At 65.3% G+C, this 15,317-nt stretch overlaps 1 protein-coding gene across 1 annotated transcript in view; it reads right to left on the reverse strand.

Annotated features, from left to right (window-relative positions):
- CBFA2T3 (CBFA2/RUNX1 partner transcriptional co-repressor 3) overlaps positions 1–15,291 on the reverse strand; it is an 82,188-nt gene extending 66,897 nt beyond the window's left edge. Inside the window, exon 1 of the mRNA XM_077754193.1 lies at positions 15,070–15,291. The gene's annotated coding sequence lies outside the window, so the exon portion shown is untranslated. The remainder of the gene's footprint in view (positions 1–15,069) is intronic.
- Between the last annotated feature and the right edge of the window lie 26 nt (positions 15,292–15,317).

The raw sequence follows: 15,317 nt of genomic DNA on the forward strand, positions 1-15,317 counted from the left end.
GGCCGGGGCCGAAGCACCTCGTGAGCCGCGGCATCACCCGCCTGCCCAAGGGCACAGGCCCGCGTCTGCGGGGCTGCCGTGAGGCAGTCGGGGCGCAGGGAGCCCCAGAGGCTGCAGCAGCGGGGCCCGCTGAGAGGGGAGGCCCCAGAGCAGGCCGCGGGGGGAAGACCTAAAATAATTCTAAGAACCTGAAACCCTGGGGGAGAAGTGGGGGTGGCGTGGTCTCCTCAAATGGGGAACTCCTGGTGCAGGGAAGGAGAAGTCTTTTCTGGGGTGTGGGGTGAGGCCCAGCAGGGGAGGGCGGGGGCGGGGGAGGAGGGCCAGCCTCCCACGCAGACACACTCAAGGTCAAGGGCCCTGGGCCCATGCGCCTGCCCGATGGGGAGACTGAGGCCGCTGTGGAGCATGGGCCCAGCGTGTCCGGGTCCGAGTTCTGCCCACCGTGTGGACTCCCGTCCGAGCGCCCACCCCGGCCCTGTTCCAGCAGACGGGGGTGGGCCCACCCCCTTTCCACTGACAAAGGGGCTGGGTTACTTGAAGCCACTCTGGGGCAGGCTCTGTGCCCAGTGCCAAGGGCGCTGACCTGTGGGACCAACACGGCCCCACCCTGACAGATGTCACTGGACCATCACATGAATAGCAGCTGTGACAGTGACAGGCTTTGGGGAACGGGGGCGCCTCTCCACCGTGGGCACACGGTCAGAGCCAGGCCCGCGCGGGAGGCCAGGCCAGGAAGGAGTGTGGGCTCCCCGGGGAGGGCTGGGGGCTGTCGTGGGGGCCTGGCGGTCTGGGGGGCGGGGATGGGACAGGGGCCGGAGGTGGCATGGGCGTGCCGTTCCTCTTAAGCTCAGGCATAGGAGAGAATGTTCTAGAAGCAAATTAGCAGGATGCGGGGATAGTCAGAGAGGCCGGAGGACCGGAGAGCAGGGGGGAGGGAAACCGGGCGAAGGGGAGAGAGTGAGGAGAGAAGAGCGTGAGGGAAGCGCTGGTTTCCGGGCCCCTCGACGAAGGGCTGCTCTCTGTTTAAAACTTCCAAGGAGGAGGGACCTGTTGACCCTCCGATGATGTTCAGCAGAACCCTTCGCAGACGAGCTCGGGGCCCCAGTCACTGCTCGCGCCGCCTGTGCCTTCCGGAGGCCCTTCAGACACAAGAGGTGTCGTGATGATGCCACAGCGGGGGGCCGAGGGCAGCGTGCCCCCCCATCCTCCGGGGTCCTGAGGACGGCCAGGTGGACGGCCATAGGGCCACCTGCGGCCGGACCTCGTGGGGCCACAGCAGGTCGATGGGGCCCCGGGTCAGAGGCTGCTTGCAGACAGCGGAGAAGGTGTGAAATTAGAAGCCAGACGTCCTGGTTTGGGAGGGAGCCTCAGAGACGCGACAGGAGCCCTGTCTGCTGAGCGAGGCTTCTACAAAAGCCCCGGTTTTCCTTAAGAAAAGGGGCTGGCCCAGTTTTTCTCTCTTCCTCTTTCTTCCTTCTCGGAAGACAGATGTGATGCTCGGAGGTGTTGCAGCCACTTTGCAGCCCGGAAGCCACGAGTGAGCGGACGGTCGAACCCAAAGAGCAAACGCGCCTTGGTCCCAGCGGTGGCATTTTGGGACGGCTGGAGCCCATGCCCCTGGGCTCTCGCCGCGGGGACAGAAAGAGCAGCCTGGTGTCTGCTCCCATCAGGCTCTCTGCCTTTGCAGTCGCACGCGACCCTACTGGACACAGGCCTCAAGTCCTTCATGGACAAGGTTGCCGGATTTAGGAAATAAAAATACAGGGGGCACGGTTGGATTTGGACTGCAGATTAATGATGAATAATTTTTAGCATGAATGTATCCCAGCCAGTATTTGGGACATGCTCGTATTCAGCCGTTTATCTGACGTCTGACTTCCAGCCTCAGCTCTATCCGCGGATGAGGGAGGGTCAGGAGCGACGCTGTGAGTTGTGTGGCGTCTTCTGAGCAGGCGGGTGTAGGCTGCTGTGCTCTGGCCTCCGGGGCCGCCCGCGCATCCTTCTACGCGTGTGTCTCCAGCACCTTCTCAAGCCTGTGAGGACGGGGGTGCAGGGAAGACCCAGAAGGGCCACACGACTCATGGCCGAGGACTGAGGACAGAGACGCGCCGGAAGGAGGGTGAGTGGTGGAAGGTTCCCAAATTTGACACTTTAATTGCGTTTGACGGACATGTCAGTCATCCATGGACTGCGCAGGCGGCCGTCCCCAGGGGTCGTGGGGACAGCAGCCCCGGGACTTGAAGGCTGTGGGCTTTGAGTCCGCTCCGTTTGCCCGGGCCCCGCAGAAGCACCGTGCTGAGGGGTCGCCGGGGGCTGGTCCGCTCGCGGCGGGGAGGTGCTGGGGAGCCTGGCCTTGCCCGCCACCAGCACTGGCAGGACACCCGGCCCAGGGGGGCGGGCTGCAGCCCAGGCCAGTCAGGGGGGCCCAAGGTCCGCTCGAGACGATGGAGAACAGACGTCCAGGCTCTTGGGAACCACATTCCCAAGAGCGATGTTCACTGAGCCCCGCGGAGCGCCCACACACTCGGGCTCTCTCTTGGCCCTGGGGCCACTCAGCCCCCCCCCCCCATACCCGCCCTGCACAGAAGCCTGATGTGATGACGGGAGGGTGTCCTTCGTGCCCTGCACCCAGGGAGGGTCACAGCACCAATGCCCTGCCCAATTTCTCCCACGGGTGTGGTTTGCTCTGGCTTGTCCTGAAGGTAAACTCTGGGGCACACCCCCCATGTCACACATCTGTGCCCCCTGTGGTCTGCAAAGGAGGTAAGGAAAGGAGCCCTGGTGCCCCGAGGCCCCAGGCAGGACGCTGGCTGGGCACCCCCCGCCCCCCCCGCCCCAGCAAGCCTGGAGGTGAGGCCAGGTGCAGGCCTGGGGCTGGAGGGAGACATGTGGCCCCAGGCCCTGGCTGCAGGGGAGGGACACAGGTGCCCGGGAGCAGGGCGGAGCTTCCGTGCTCCGTGGGACACGGACTGGAGGAGTCCACGGGAGCCCCAAGGCCTGGATGAAGTGCCCATCTTTTGCCACGTTCTCATGTTTCCTTTAAAGAAAATGAAAATTAAAAAAAAATTTTTTGTAAGCATGTACTCACTTTTGGGAGACAGAGAGAGACAGAGCGTGAGCAGGGGAGGGGCAGAGAGAGGGAGACACAGAATCTGAAGCAGCTCCAGGCTCCCAGCTGTCAGCACAGAGCCCGACGCGGGGCTCGAACCCACGAACCGTGAGATCATGACCTGAGCCGAAGTCAGGTGCTCGACCGGCGCCCCTGGGTTATTTGTATTGTGGTAAAAGACACATTTACCCATGAGAGTTGCCCATTTTAACTGTTTTGAAAGGAACGACTCAGCGGCCGTGGCGTCCTGACAGTGCGCACAGCCGCCACCACGTGGCTTCAGGACGCTCTCACCCCGGCGGGAGGGGCCTGTCCTCGTCAACCATCATCCTGTTGTCCCCCCTTCCCCCAGCGACAGGAACCCACTTCCTGTCTCTCTGGGTTTGCTGCGCCCTGTGTCACACGCACGGGGTCACTCGGGGTGACGCGTGTGTGTCTGCCTCCTCGCGCTCAGTGTCCAGTGTCCAGGGCACACCCAGCCCCGGACGCTCTGCCGGCTCGGATCCTCTCTCTGTCCATGCTTCTGGAGCACCGTCCTGGCTCTGCCCCGGTGAGAGCTGCCCCCATGGACTCCGGCACAGGTGGGGGTGGACAGGGAGGGGCAGCCTGGGGTCGAGGCCTGGCCCGGCCACGGAAGCCGTGAGCCTCCCCATCTCTCGGACCTCCCGTCCCCTCACATGAAGGGGGGACGCCATGGGAGGAGGTTGTTGGCCTGCAGGGGTCTCCTCAGAAAGAAGAGGGATCTGACCTCCAGGGAAAAGAAACGGAGAGCTTTCGGGCCCCCAAGCCCTGCCCTGGGCCACAGGGTCTATAACTGGGGTCTTCAAAACCCACACGCACACGATGCGACTTCCCAGGCTCGCGGACAAGATAGCTTAACGGAATCCATGAGTCCTCAGGTTCCACTTTGTTCCGGCAAGAACTCGGGCCAGTGGTCTGCACGTTGTCCTGGGGCACCTCGCCTCTCCTGACCACGTGGTCGCACCTCGCACCTCCCCTGCGGGTGAGTCCGGCCAACGGCTTCATCTCAGGGCATAAAACCCGGCAAGGCTCCCTGCTACCCACCTTCCAGCCTGTGTACGGCCGTGGGAGGACCCGCCGTCGAGGCGCCGAGCCAGGCTGTCAAGGTCGGTGGCCCTGAGGGCGTGTGCCTTTGCTGACTTTCTGTTTATGCCCCTTGGATCCCAGACTCTAAGTTAGGTGCTAACCTGTAGACAATTGACAAGTTGCAAACTATTTTTGTCTGGTAGACAAGATTGTGCTTTATGCTCAGTCGGCTGTGGTGTCTTACGTGACATTCTGTTTTCACGGGATTTGAAACTGCCCATGTTCTCCCTGGGGTCGCCTTTGACATCCATCCATCCATCCCTATCCGTCCGTCTTTCCATCTGCCGTCTGTCAGCCCTCAATCATCCATCCATCCATCCACCATCCATCACCCATCCGTCCACTGTCTATTCATCCACTCATCCACCCACCCACCCACACATCCATCCAACCATCCATCACCCATCCATCCATTTATCCACTATCCATCCATCCACTGATTCACCCATCTATCACCCATCCACCCATCCATCCAGCATCCATCCGTCCACTCATCCATCCCCCCACCCACCCATCCATCCACCCATCCACCCATCCATCCACCCATCCATCCACCCATCTATCCATCTATCACCCATCCATCCACCATCCATCACCCATCCATCCACTCATCCATCCACCCGTCCACCCATCCATCCATCCATCCACTGTCCATCTACCCATTCATCCATCCATCCACTTATCCATCCATCCACCCATCCATTATGCATCCACCCATCCATCACCCATCCATTCATCCAGTACCCATGCATCTACTCATCTACCCATCCACCCACCTATCCATCCGCTATCCATCCACCCATCCATCCATTCTCATCAGTCCATCCATCCATCCACTCACCCATCTATCCAGCTGTCCATTTATATCAGAATTAGAGTTTCAAAATGAGACAGTTGGGTCATTTAATACTGTGCTTGTTTGAAAAAAAAGCTGACAAGTATGAGTCTGGGTGGAGTGGTCCCAGCTCTGCCAATGTGCTTTTGTGCTGACATTTCCACTAATCGAGGGAGGTAAACCTGCAGCGTCTAAGTTTCCATGAAAATAGGTCCCTGGCACGTGTTCAGCTTGAAATATGCAAGAAGGTGGACGACGTGACTTTTGACTGTTTAAACAACAACACTGAGAAGTTGGGAACGGGCATGTTGGCACCATTGTCAAGGCCACTGGCTCAGAGGGGTGATCTTGGCACAGTGCCCCCCAAAGCCCCCCTTCTGCCTCTGCCGCGTTGCTGTGTTTCTTGCCGAGTGGGGCGCACGCCTGCAGAGCGGAGGGTGTGTGGAGCAGGGGTGCCCTCTGAGTGCGCGCTTCCGTGGACCTCACACGCGTCCGCACGAGGCCGGGGAGCAGCGTTAAGACCCGCCCTTCTCGCAACCCCGTGGCCCGGCTGTGGGAGGCAGCTGGCCGTCACCTTTGCAAACCTCTCTGGTGGCCATGAGGCCACCATTATCCACCGAAACAGAAGCAGCCCACGGGTCTGATGAGACCGAACTGGGTAAGGTTGCTTTGCGAGAAGCGTCACGTTAAAGGGAACTTGTTTTTTTTTCAAGACCGCTTAGGAGGCCGGCAGGCAGAAAGTAACGAAAACAAACAAACCCACCCTGACACACCGGCTTGGAGAACAGCCCCCGGCGTCCAGCGTGGGGCAGGTCCCTCCGTTACCGAGGACGCCACGCCGCCTCAGTGCCCCGGGGCTCAGGGGGGAGGCCACGCTCCCTGTGCCGACACAGAAGATGAAGGGAAATGGCTCCCCTAAGAGCCTGGCCCCCAGCAGCGCTGCTCTGAGCACCGGCACAGTCTGTCAGGACACCCCTGCCTGAGCACCCAGGGCCTTTGCCGCTGCCCGGGGTGCCCACTCCACGGGTTAGCGTGGCTCCCCCAGCCTGAGCCGCAGCCCCCGCGGCAGCGCAGCGGGCTGGTGTGGGGGTGCGGGGGGCGCAGCCAGCAAGCGGGCAGACGCAGAAACCCCCGCAGGCCCCTTCCTTCTGGCGCCGAAGCACCCCCTACCCTGGCAGCTCAGAACCCTGGACCTGGCTTCCTAGAGTGGAGCGGGTCACACGCGGGTCTCACGCGGGTCTCACACGGTCACACCGCTCACCGGCCTGGGGACGCCAGGGCCCTCCACCAGCCGACTTTCCGGTCACAGGCTCGCGGCCCCAGGCACGGCAGGTTCGCCCGTGTCCTTGCGGGAGCAGGAGGGTGGCTCCAGTGGGGGAGGGGTGCGGGGCAAGAACGGGCCACGCGCCTTCTCTGCTCCCACGCGGACTCCCCACGGCCTCCCCTGGGCTGCCTGCTGAGCCCGCGTGCAGAAAGGATTGGACCCGGGGCGCCTGGGTGGCTTAGTCGGTTAAGCGTCCGACGTTCGCTTAGGTCATGATCTCGCGGTTCGTGGGTTCGAGGCCCGCGTCGGGCTCNGCCTCACCCCTCTGGCCCTAGGAGCCACGGCCACCGGCAGCCTCCAGAAACATCCACGGCACTGCTGGACACTGGACACTTCAACTGTAGGAAAGGCCTTTACCCACTGGGGCTGGGAGGGCGTTCCCCCCGCCCCCCCCCCGGCCCAGCCCCGGGCTAGAGGCGGCGCGACCAGCCACCTGCACCGGCGTCACCTCATCGTGGAGGGGAAACTGGGAAAGAATATACAGAACATGATACTTTTATGTAACAATTTAAAATACCAAAAATCTCAGTGTATCCGGGAAGGACACACCGATAAACAAGTCCCTTGGGTGGCTCCTGCCTCCAGGCACTAAGTGCTGGTGCAATATTGGCCCATTTTACAGAGGAGGGAGCGGGAAGGCAGTTGGGGTCCGGCAGCTCGGTCCAGACCCCACAGGGATTGGGTCCTGCCCCTAAACAGCTGGTGGCTGGGCAGCGAATCTGTAAGGATTCATTTTTACGAAGAGCGAAGGTGCAGGGCGCCTCCCCGTCTGCTCCCGGTGATCAGGCCCCTCCAGTGCGTGTGAATTACGGGGGCGGGGGGGGGGCTCAGAGAAGGTATGAGAAAGCAGGAGTAGGGGAGGCCTGGGTCCCCTCCCCCGGGCGCTGCACAGAAGACACTCCGCGTTCCGGCCGCTGGAGGAAAGCGTTTCAAAGAAACTGGTGAAATCGGCTTTAATGCTGTGCTGCTAAGTCTGATCTACCTGAAACATTCTCATTTTCACAAGTATTCAAAGTCGAAAGCTATTAAGGTATTGGGCGCCCTATTTTTGCACAGACTTTGAAACCCCGCCCCAGGGTGGCCGCGGTTGGGCTGGGGGCCGGGCCCACCTCGGCCTGTTGGGGGTGCACTGAGGCCCAGAGGGGCCCCGTGGTGGGAGGCCCCGGTGTCCCGGGCCGCAGCTGTGTCTGGGTGGCCCCAGGGAGGGAGGGAAGCACCTGGCAGTTTCGGTTTCCGACAGGAAGCTGCCTGCTCCGGTCTCCTCGCCCAGCTGCACCCTCTGTCTCTCGAAGCCCCTGGTGGCGGCCCCGCCTGGAGAGCCCCCCGTGGGGACGGCCCCTCCGTGAGACAAGGAAGCCTGGCTGAGGGGCCAGGGCCAGGCGGAGCCCCTCAGCCTCCTGGGCCCCACGGAACTTGGGAGTGTGATGCCCCCAGGGGCCACGAAGCCGGGGAGGGGCTCTGACTTGCATTTTCTCTCACCTGCTTGTCAACCCTGGTGCAGAGATGCGTGGGGGGAGAGGGGCAGGAACAGGCTTCATATCTGTCTGCCTGCCTGTCTGTCTGTCTGTCTGTCCACGTGTCCAGGTCTGGCAGAACCATCCAGAAAGACCCTCCATTGAGGGCCCTGGGGAATACTTGGCGGACAGCGGGGGTGCGGTGCTGCCCAGAGATGCCGAGGAGCCAAACCGTCACGTCTGGGCGCTGGGGTCCCGTGCCCTGGGGTGCCCGGCACAAACGGGGGGCTGGGGATCTTAGATCCCGCATCCTAGTCAGGGAGCTCAGCCATGAGGAAAGGCCAGAGGCCCAGCCCCAGAGCCCAGGGGCCCCTGTCTGAGGCCGCGGCAGGCTGGCCCTGTGGCCTGGGACCCCTGCTCACCGCAGCTTGCGGTGAGGGGCAGAGCCGGGGGGGCCATGTGCAAAGGTCCCCCGTGCCCTCCCGCTGGCCCTTCCTCCCCGTCTGCTCCCCCTGGTAGGGTCTGCGAGGTCGGGGCTTTCCACACACTCAAAATGCACCCCAACTTGGGAGGGAAGGAGGAAGCTCTGGGGGCCACAGGGCGGGGTCAGCTCCCCAGTTCCTTCTCCACTGGCCTCTCTGTGCCGCCCCAAGTGGCCTTTGCAGGGAAGGGACTGCAGGGGTCACGGCCAGGCTGCCGGGAGGCGGTGAGCACGGGGAAGGGGCTGGGGAGGTGGGTCTGGACCCAGGGCTGGACGCCGGAGCCGTCTCTCCCCAGTCCCCCAGCCTGCCCGAGGGCTGGCCGTCATCCCCAGGTCACAGGCGCAGACAGGCCTGCGGGGTCATGGGGTCACCAGGCCGCTGCCGCACAGCCGAGGGGCCGGAGTCCGAGAAGCCAGGCCACGCAGAGCCGAGCGCAGACCCTTGCCCAGTCCACGTCCTCGGAGCGGCCTCCTCCGAACCCTCCCGTCCCTCTCCGGGGCCCCCTCGCGAAACTGATCCGTCCCCGCGGTGTTTGTGAGGCCCCTCTGGCCCAGGGGAAGGGCACGGGCCGAGGGCACCACAGCCGAGGCCACGTCATTAGGGTAAGGACGCAGAGAGAGCTCCCCGGTGCTGGGCCTGGGCCCCTCTCTGCCGTCTGCCCGGTGTGTTCAGACCTACAAGCCCCTTGGTCCCTGTGTCCCCTCAAGGCTTCGCGCCCCACACTGCTTCCTCTCGGACAGACCCCTGTCCACACCCACCCCTCTGGGAGCCACACCAGAGGTCTACACCTGTCTTACACCCTCAGCTGCAGGAGCGGCTGGCAGAACACCGAACACTTTGGTGGGCAGCAGTCAGCCCCGGGCCAAGGTCAGCCCCGGGCCAAGGTCAGCGCTCTCAGAGGGTTTCATAGCAGCAGCAGCAGCAGCAGAGGGGGCTTTGCGAGGGCCCGGGGTGGGAGGCGGCGCTGCCAGCATCAGCTGGGACTCATGTGACCCAGGTGCCAGCTGTGGGGCATCAGGCAGCACCTGCCTTGGGCTCCGTACGTGGCGCGCAGACCCCACTGCAGGCTCAGAGGGTCCGGCCGGGGGCGAGGGCTGCTGGGTGAAGCTCGCGCACTGGGAGCGGCAGAGGCAAAGGGGACCCCCCTCTCGAGGTCCCCGTCGGGAGGGCCTGCTGGGATGTGCTGTGTGACCTCGGGCGGGCTTTCTGACCTCTCTGATTTGCGTCCTCATCTTACAATCAGGCTGATGAAGCCTCGAAGGATGGCCGGGAAGCCGCACCCCAGGCCAGGAAGGCGTCTGGCCTGCATTTGCCCGTCCTGCCCCCGCCCCGCCCCGCCCCCGGCCTGGGGAACAATAGCAGAGCCCTGCTTCTCTGTCCCCGGGCATGTCCCCGACCCTGTTCGCAGGGCCTGCCGCCGCCAGGGCAACCGTGAGCGGTGCCCCCGGAGGGTCTGCCCACCTTCTCCCAGACGCCAGGCCCAGTTGGTGAGCCCCGAGGGGGCCACACCTGACCCTGCTGACCCACCAGCTCCATGGTGGGGGGAGGGGTGTGCACACGTGGAGGCCTCTGACCGGGGCCAGGGCCCTGTAGCTAGTCATCTGCGCCCGCCTGGGACTCCGCTCCGGGTTCTGAGATGGCCCCCAAATCTGGAGGACTTGACCTTGCCAGGCTGGGGACTGGAGGTGGACTCAGCTGAGGGGCACTCAGAGGGGCCCCGGAGGCCCTCCAAGGCCTCAGCCAAAGCAGCGCTCTCAGCCCCTACGCCGCCCTCCGGTGCAGACGCCTGGCGGCCACCTTGGGGAGGAGGGGGAGGGACAGGGCCTCACCCGGAGTCACTGGGGTGCCAAGCGACCATCTCCAGGAGGCCTGGCCACCACGTGCCCCTAATAACCGGCCACGGGGACCCCCTGCAAGTGAGCCTGCCCCTGAACGCTTCCCCTTAGGGGCCGAAGGGTCAGCCCCCAGGTCCACCTCTGGGCCCTGGCCCTGCCTGCCGACCCTGGGCAAGTCACCCTCTGTGTCTTGGCCTCAGTTCCGTGTCGGACAGATCTAGGGTCCGACACAGATGCCCCCCAGCCCCCGTGGTGGCGTCAGCAGCCACACGCCGCATGGGGGGTGGTCATCTCCTCTGAGCGTGGGGTGCATTCACTCCCACCACGTGCTGGGCGCCCCGTGAGCCCGCACCGCTGCGGGCACCGAGGATGGCAGTGAGCAGAGAGCAGAGCCCGTGGGCCGGTGCTATGGGGGCAATAGATGACACATAAATGTGGGGACCCAGAGACACGTTTGCTGTTAGAATCATAAACGGGAAGGGGAGGATGCAGCAGGAAAGAGGGGATGAGGGGGGAGCAGGGCAGACGCCTGAGGGAAGGTCTCAAGGCAGGACCGGCGCGTGCAAAGGCCCAGGGGCTGGAAGGGCGAGGGTGAGGGTGGAAACTGGCGGAGGGGGAGAAGCCCCGGGGGGCATGTGTGCAGGCGTGCTGTGACCCCACGCGGTGCGTCACAGGCCCACTCCTGCAAGTGACAGAGGCAAAGCGGGCCCGTAAAGCACCCCGAGAAGCCGCACGGACGCCCACCTGCACCCGCGGCGGCTGTCTCGGGGCCCTCAGGCCGTGGCCGTGGCCGTGGCGTCGTAATCACTAGTGCCCACTGCTCTCCAGCCTCGGGTGCAGAGCAGTCAGTGTGAGTGACACGGAGTCCAGTCCACGGCCCCGCGGCCCCGTGGCCGTGAGTGAGGCCCCTCTTGTCCCTGGAGCTGCCCCTCCCTCGGCTGAGGCCTCGTCCAGAGCGGACGGCGCTGGGAAGGAACGCGGATGGCGGGTCCTGGCTTAGCGGACACCAGCTCCGGCCTCTCCCCGGGGCCGCGCTTCCTGGCTGCGCCTCCCATGATCAGCTGTAGTCACGGAAGTGAAAGTGTGAGAAAGCCCCACACAGCCGGCTGCTGCGTCGGGCTAACACGGACGCCTCTCTTTTCGGTCAAGATACCTCGAGAAGTGAAAGCCTTCTTTGCCTCCTCCAGCTGCCCCCCTTGGGACCACTTCCTCCAGGAAGCTGGCCTGGATTGCACCCACCCTGCAGCTCTGTCTTGCTAGGCTCAGATTCAGGGTTCGGTGGACCGGGAGGACATGGCTGGTTGGTGTCCTCCTGCTGGCCCGTCTCGGGAGGCTTGTGGCACAGGGACCGCACGGGGAGGGGACAGACACGTTCAGCAGAAACCAAGGGCCCCAGGGACAACACACCCCCACTACCGGGGGAGGAGGGATCCTGGCTTTTCCCAGGAAGCAGAATCTTTCCTCCACGGGCTCCTCTGCGTCCTGACACAGGCTCCGGGACGGGGACTCTGCCCTGGAGCCAGACTTCCTGAGCGCGTCCAGAGCTCCCGGGTGCCCAGAGGCCCCTTTACTAAAGGTCATCAGATCGCCCTGGCTCCATCTGTCTGTCTGTCCGTGGTGCTGCCGGCTTCCCGCTGGGCGGTGGCCCTGGGGCCGGCTTCCCTCCCTGGACGGGCCCTGCCCGCATCCATCTGTAGGGTCAGCAGAGCCAGGCTCGGCCCCACCTCTGCCCTGGCCTGCTGTGCCCCTGGGAACCCTGGGATCTTCTTCTGTGATGGGGGTGTCGGTGACATGCGGGCTCGCAGGCCCCGAGTCACGATCCTGACACGGGGACCCCAGCCCCGTGTGTTCCAGACCAGAACAGGAGGCGGGAGAAGGTGGGGTGAGATCTGTCACCTCAGGTCCTGGGGGCCCGAGCGAAGGGAAAAGCCCCTGCAGCGTGTGAGCAAAGCAGGGCGCGAAAGCCACCCTGCACTCGGCGACGGTGCAGACGAGATCCAACGGCAAAGTTGCTAACGGTACTTTGCACACGGACGCAGACGGATGGTCACAGCCGCGTCACGGGTCAGGCGGTCACCGGGAGGCTCAGCCCTCAGCCCTCATGGCACAGAGGGGCCTTCATGCACAGTCCGACCCGACGCCCTGAGCTCCCCGGGCACAGCTACCTCATGGTCCCCGCAAGCTGAGCCGGGGGCCGCGGCGGAGTGACAGGACGGATGGTGGGGGCTCGGGGCCGAGAAGGGGTGCGGCCACGCCCTGACCGTGGGCTGTGACAGAGATGCGCCCCTTTCCCCAAGCTGCTGCCCGGGTGCCGATGGGACCGTTGCGAGTCTGGTCACCTGGATGGGGGGCCCTGAATCCAATGACGTGTCCTTGTAAGAAACGGGGGGACGCAGGGACACGGGAGAAGCCATGTGAAGACGGGCCGAGGCGGGAGCCAGGGCCGGAGGGGGGCCTCGGCCCCGCCCACACCTTGATTTTGGGCTGAGGCTCCAGACCTGGGGGCAGACGGGTTTCTATTCCAAGCCGGCCAGTCAGCGGTCCCGGGAAGGGCATGCAGGGGGGAGCCCGTGGCCGAGGAGCAGCGGGAGGGGCCGAGAGGGCGGGGAGGAGAAGCCCGGCCACGTGCTGACAGCCGTGGCCTCCGGACTCACCCCGCCCTGGACCAGGCGCTCCGCCAGCCTCCAGGCTCAAGACGGCCCTTTCTGTGGGATCTCGCCCACACCTGCTAACGCCCCAGCCTGCGTTTGCTTGGACGCCTCCAGGGATGGGATGCTCATTATCTCCCTGGACACACGAAAGCTGAACTCCGCCACCTGGACCCCAGTTCTCCCTCTCTGGTGACCCTGGAACTGGCCGGACTCAGTTTCCCCCCTAGGGGAGGTCACGGTGAAATACCCTCCGGCCGCCTCTGCTTCAGGCTAAATCGGGCTGATTTGGTGCTTCTGCCCCGGGCCTCCTCTGCCAGGGGTGCTGGCTCCCGTCTCCGGTTCCTGTCCCGGGTACGGCAACGTGACCTGCAGTCCCCCGTCTGCAAAGTGGCCTTGTTGGAACAGGTGACTGCACACACAGTAGGCGCCTAATAAATCTGAGCGGGGTAAACACCCCTTTGCTGGGAGCCACTCTTTGCCACTGCGCAGTCAGGTCTCCCCTCCCCGAGCGGGTCCACCACACTGCGGGGTCACCTGGGGTCCTGACCGACCCGGGCCTCAGCCACAGAGGGCCGCTGAGGGTGCCGGGCTCCCAGCGAGGCTGCTCGGCACCTGCCCGGGGCCCTGCAAGGGTGGGGCCACCAGAGGGGCCACGCCGTCTGCCCGACCTCGGGGCCCGCCCCCTGCCAAGCAGGACAGCCAGGGCCACCTCAGGGGTGTCCGCTCTCAGACAAGGCTGCCCTCCCCCACTTCGGAAGGTATCACCTACCGCTGTTCTTCCCATACTTTAGAGCCACTGAACGTATTCCGGGGTCTGCACGGTGGAGCCGAGCTCCCCACAGGCCGTCCTAGACCCCAAGACCCCAGACACCCGAGAGCTCCCCCAGCCGGCCCGCTGCTCTCCCAGGGGGTCCCCCCAGCACTGCGGAGCCGCGGGGGGCCAGGGGCGGCCGAGGGGCAGGGCCGTGCTGCGGGGCCGCGGGGAAGAGAAGACGGCTGCGAGCTGGTGAAGCCAGAGTAGCCTGTGCCCACGTGCGCCCCCAGCCCACTGCACCTGCCCAGATGCCCCTGCCCTGGGGCCCCAGCGAGCAGTGAGCTTGGCCTGCGCGGTGACCGCAGGTCGGTAAACTGCTGGCTGCGGTTCTGCAGGAGACGATCGGCCCCGGGGCCCGCGGCCCAGCCAGCACCGTGGGGGGGTTGCCACCTCCCGGCCTCAAACTCCGGCCTCGCGCCAGCACCCCCGCCCCGTCCAGACACAACACAGCCCACATGCCATCTGTGCTCTCCCCCCGCGGCCTCGGGGCAGGGGACAGGACAGGCTTGGCCCACAAGGAAGCCAAGGCGCAGGTGAGGACGCGCGGGGGGCGGGCGGGGCGGGGGGCTGCCCGGGGAAGGGAGGGCTGTGCGGTGCCATCAGGAACTTGACCAGCCTGAGGGGCAGGGTGGCCGTGTCCCGGGGGCCAGCAAGCTGCCCCGCCCAGCAGGCATCGTGGAGTCCCCCACGTGCGAGATGTCCCCCTCCCCACCGCGCCTCAAGGCGGGCTCCTCCACACCTGGGTTCAGGTGCCCTCGGGGCCTGCACGGCAGCGGGTGGGGGAAAGCGGCCTCCGTAGAGGTGGCAGGGACGCCCCTGGGTCGGGGTGCTGGGCACCAGCGCTCTAGCAGTGGGGCCTGGGGCCGTGAGCTCTGGAAGTTTCCAAAGGCTCCTCAGAGTGTGGCCACGTGGCGCGGGCTGGAGAGTGGGGTCGCCTGCTCACGGCTGTGCCCCCCCCCCCGTCTTGGGATGAGCCAGGGGCTCTGTGGTGGGGGCCACGGGGGTCGGGGAGGCCTCCCCGTCCCCACTTCTCTCTGGCACCAGCTCCTAAGCGAAGGGGTCTTGCCAGGATGCCCCATCGGTGGGTACTGGGGTTGAGTCCTCAACCATCACTCGACCCCGGGGCCCTGGTCCAGGCCCTCTTCCCTGTGGCCTCATCCAAGCCCAAGTCTCGGGTCCTCCCCAGGGCACTGCACGCCGCCTTCCTCACCAGCTCCCGGGACCCTGCCCGTGGAGGAAGACGGACCCCCTCCCCTCCTGGCCGGGCCGGGGCAGGCGCACCCCCAGCACCTGCCTCGGGGTGGGGCGCCCGCCCGGCACCTGCCGGGTCCTCCGGGGCCACCTGTCCCAGCTGTGTGGGTCTGAGGTGAGTCAACACGCTGGCTCGTGCTGTCAACAGAGCCAGGCAGGCGGCAGCTCTGAGATGTCGCGCTCCGGCCACCCCCGCCGTCCCCTTACCTGGGCCGCCCTTCCTGGGACCCTGGGGCGCGGGGCAGCTGCTCTCCAGCACAGGGGACGCCGGGACGCGGGGCTGGAGGCGGCTCCGGGAGGCGGTGCTGGTCCTGGTGCTGTGCGCGACAGGTGGGCAGCCCTCGGGGGGCCGGCGCGCGCCCTTCCCGACCTCGCAGGGCCTCGAGGGAAAGACGAGGGGCCACGGCCGGCCCGGCTCTCTTGCAGCCGCAGGCCTCCCTCCCCAGACAGCCCCC

Source organism: Crocuta crocuta, unplaced genomic scaffold (assembly GCF_008692635.1).
Source record: "Crocuta crocuta isolate KB4526 unplaced genomic scaffold, BGI_CrCroc_1.0 scaffold61, whole genome shotgun sequence".
NCBI classification, from domain to species: domain Eukaryota; kingdom Metazoa; phylum Chordata; class Mammalia; order Carnivora; family Hyaenidae; genus Crocuta; species Crocuta crocuta.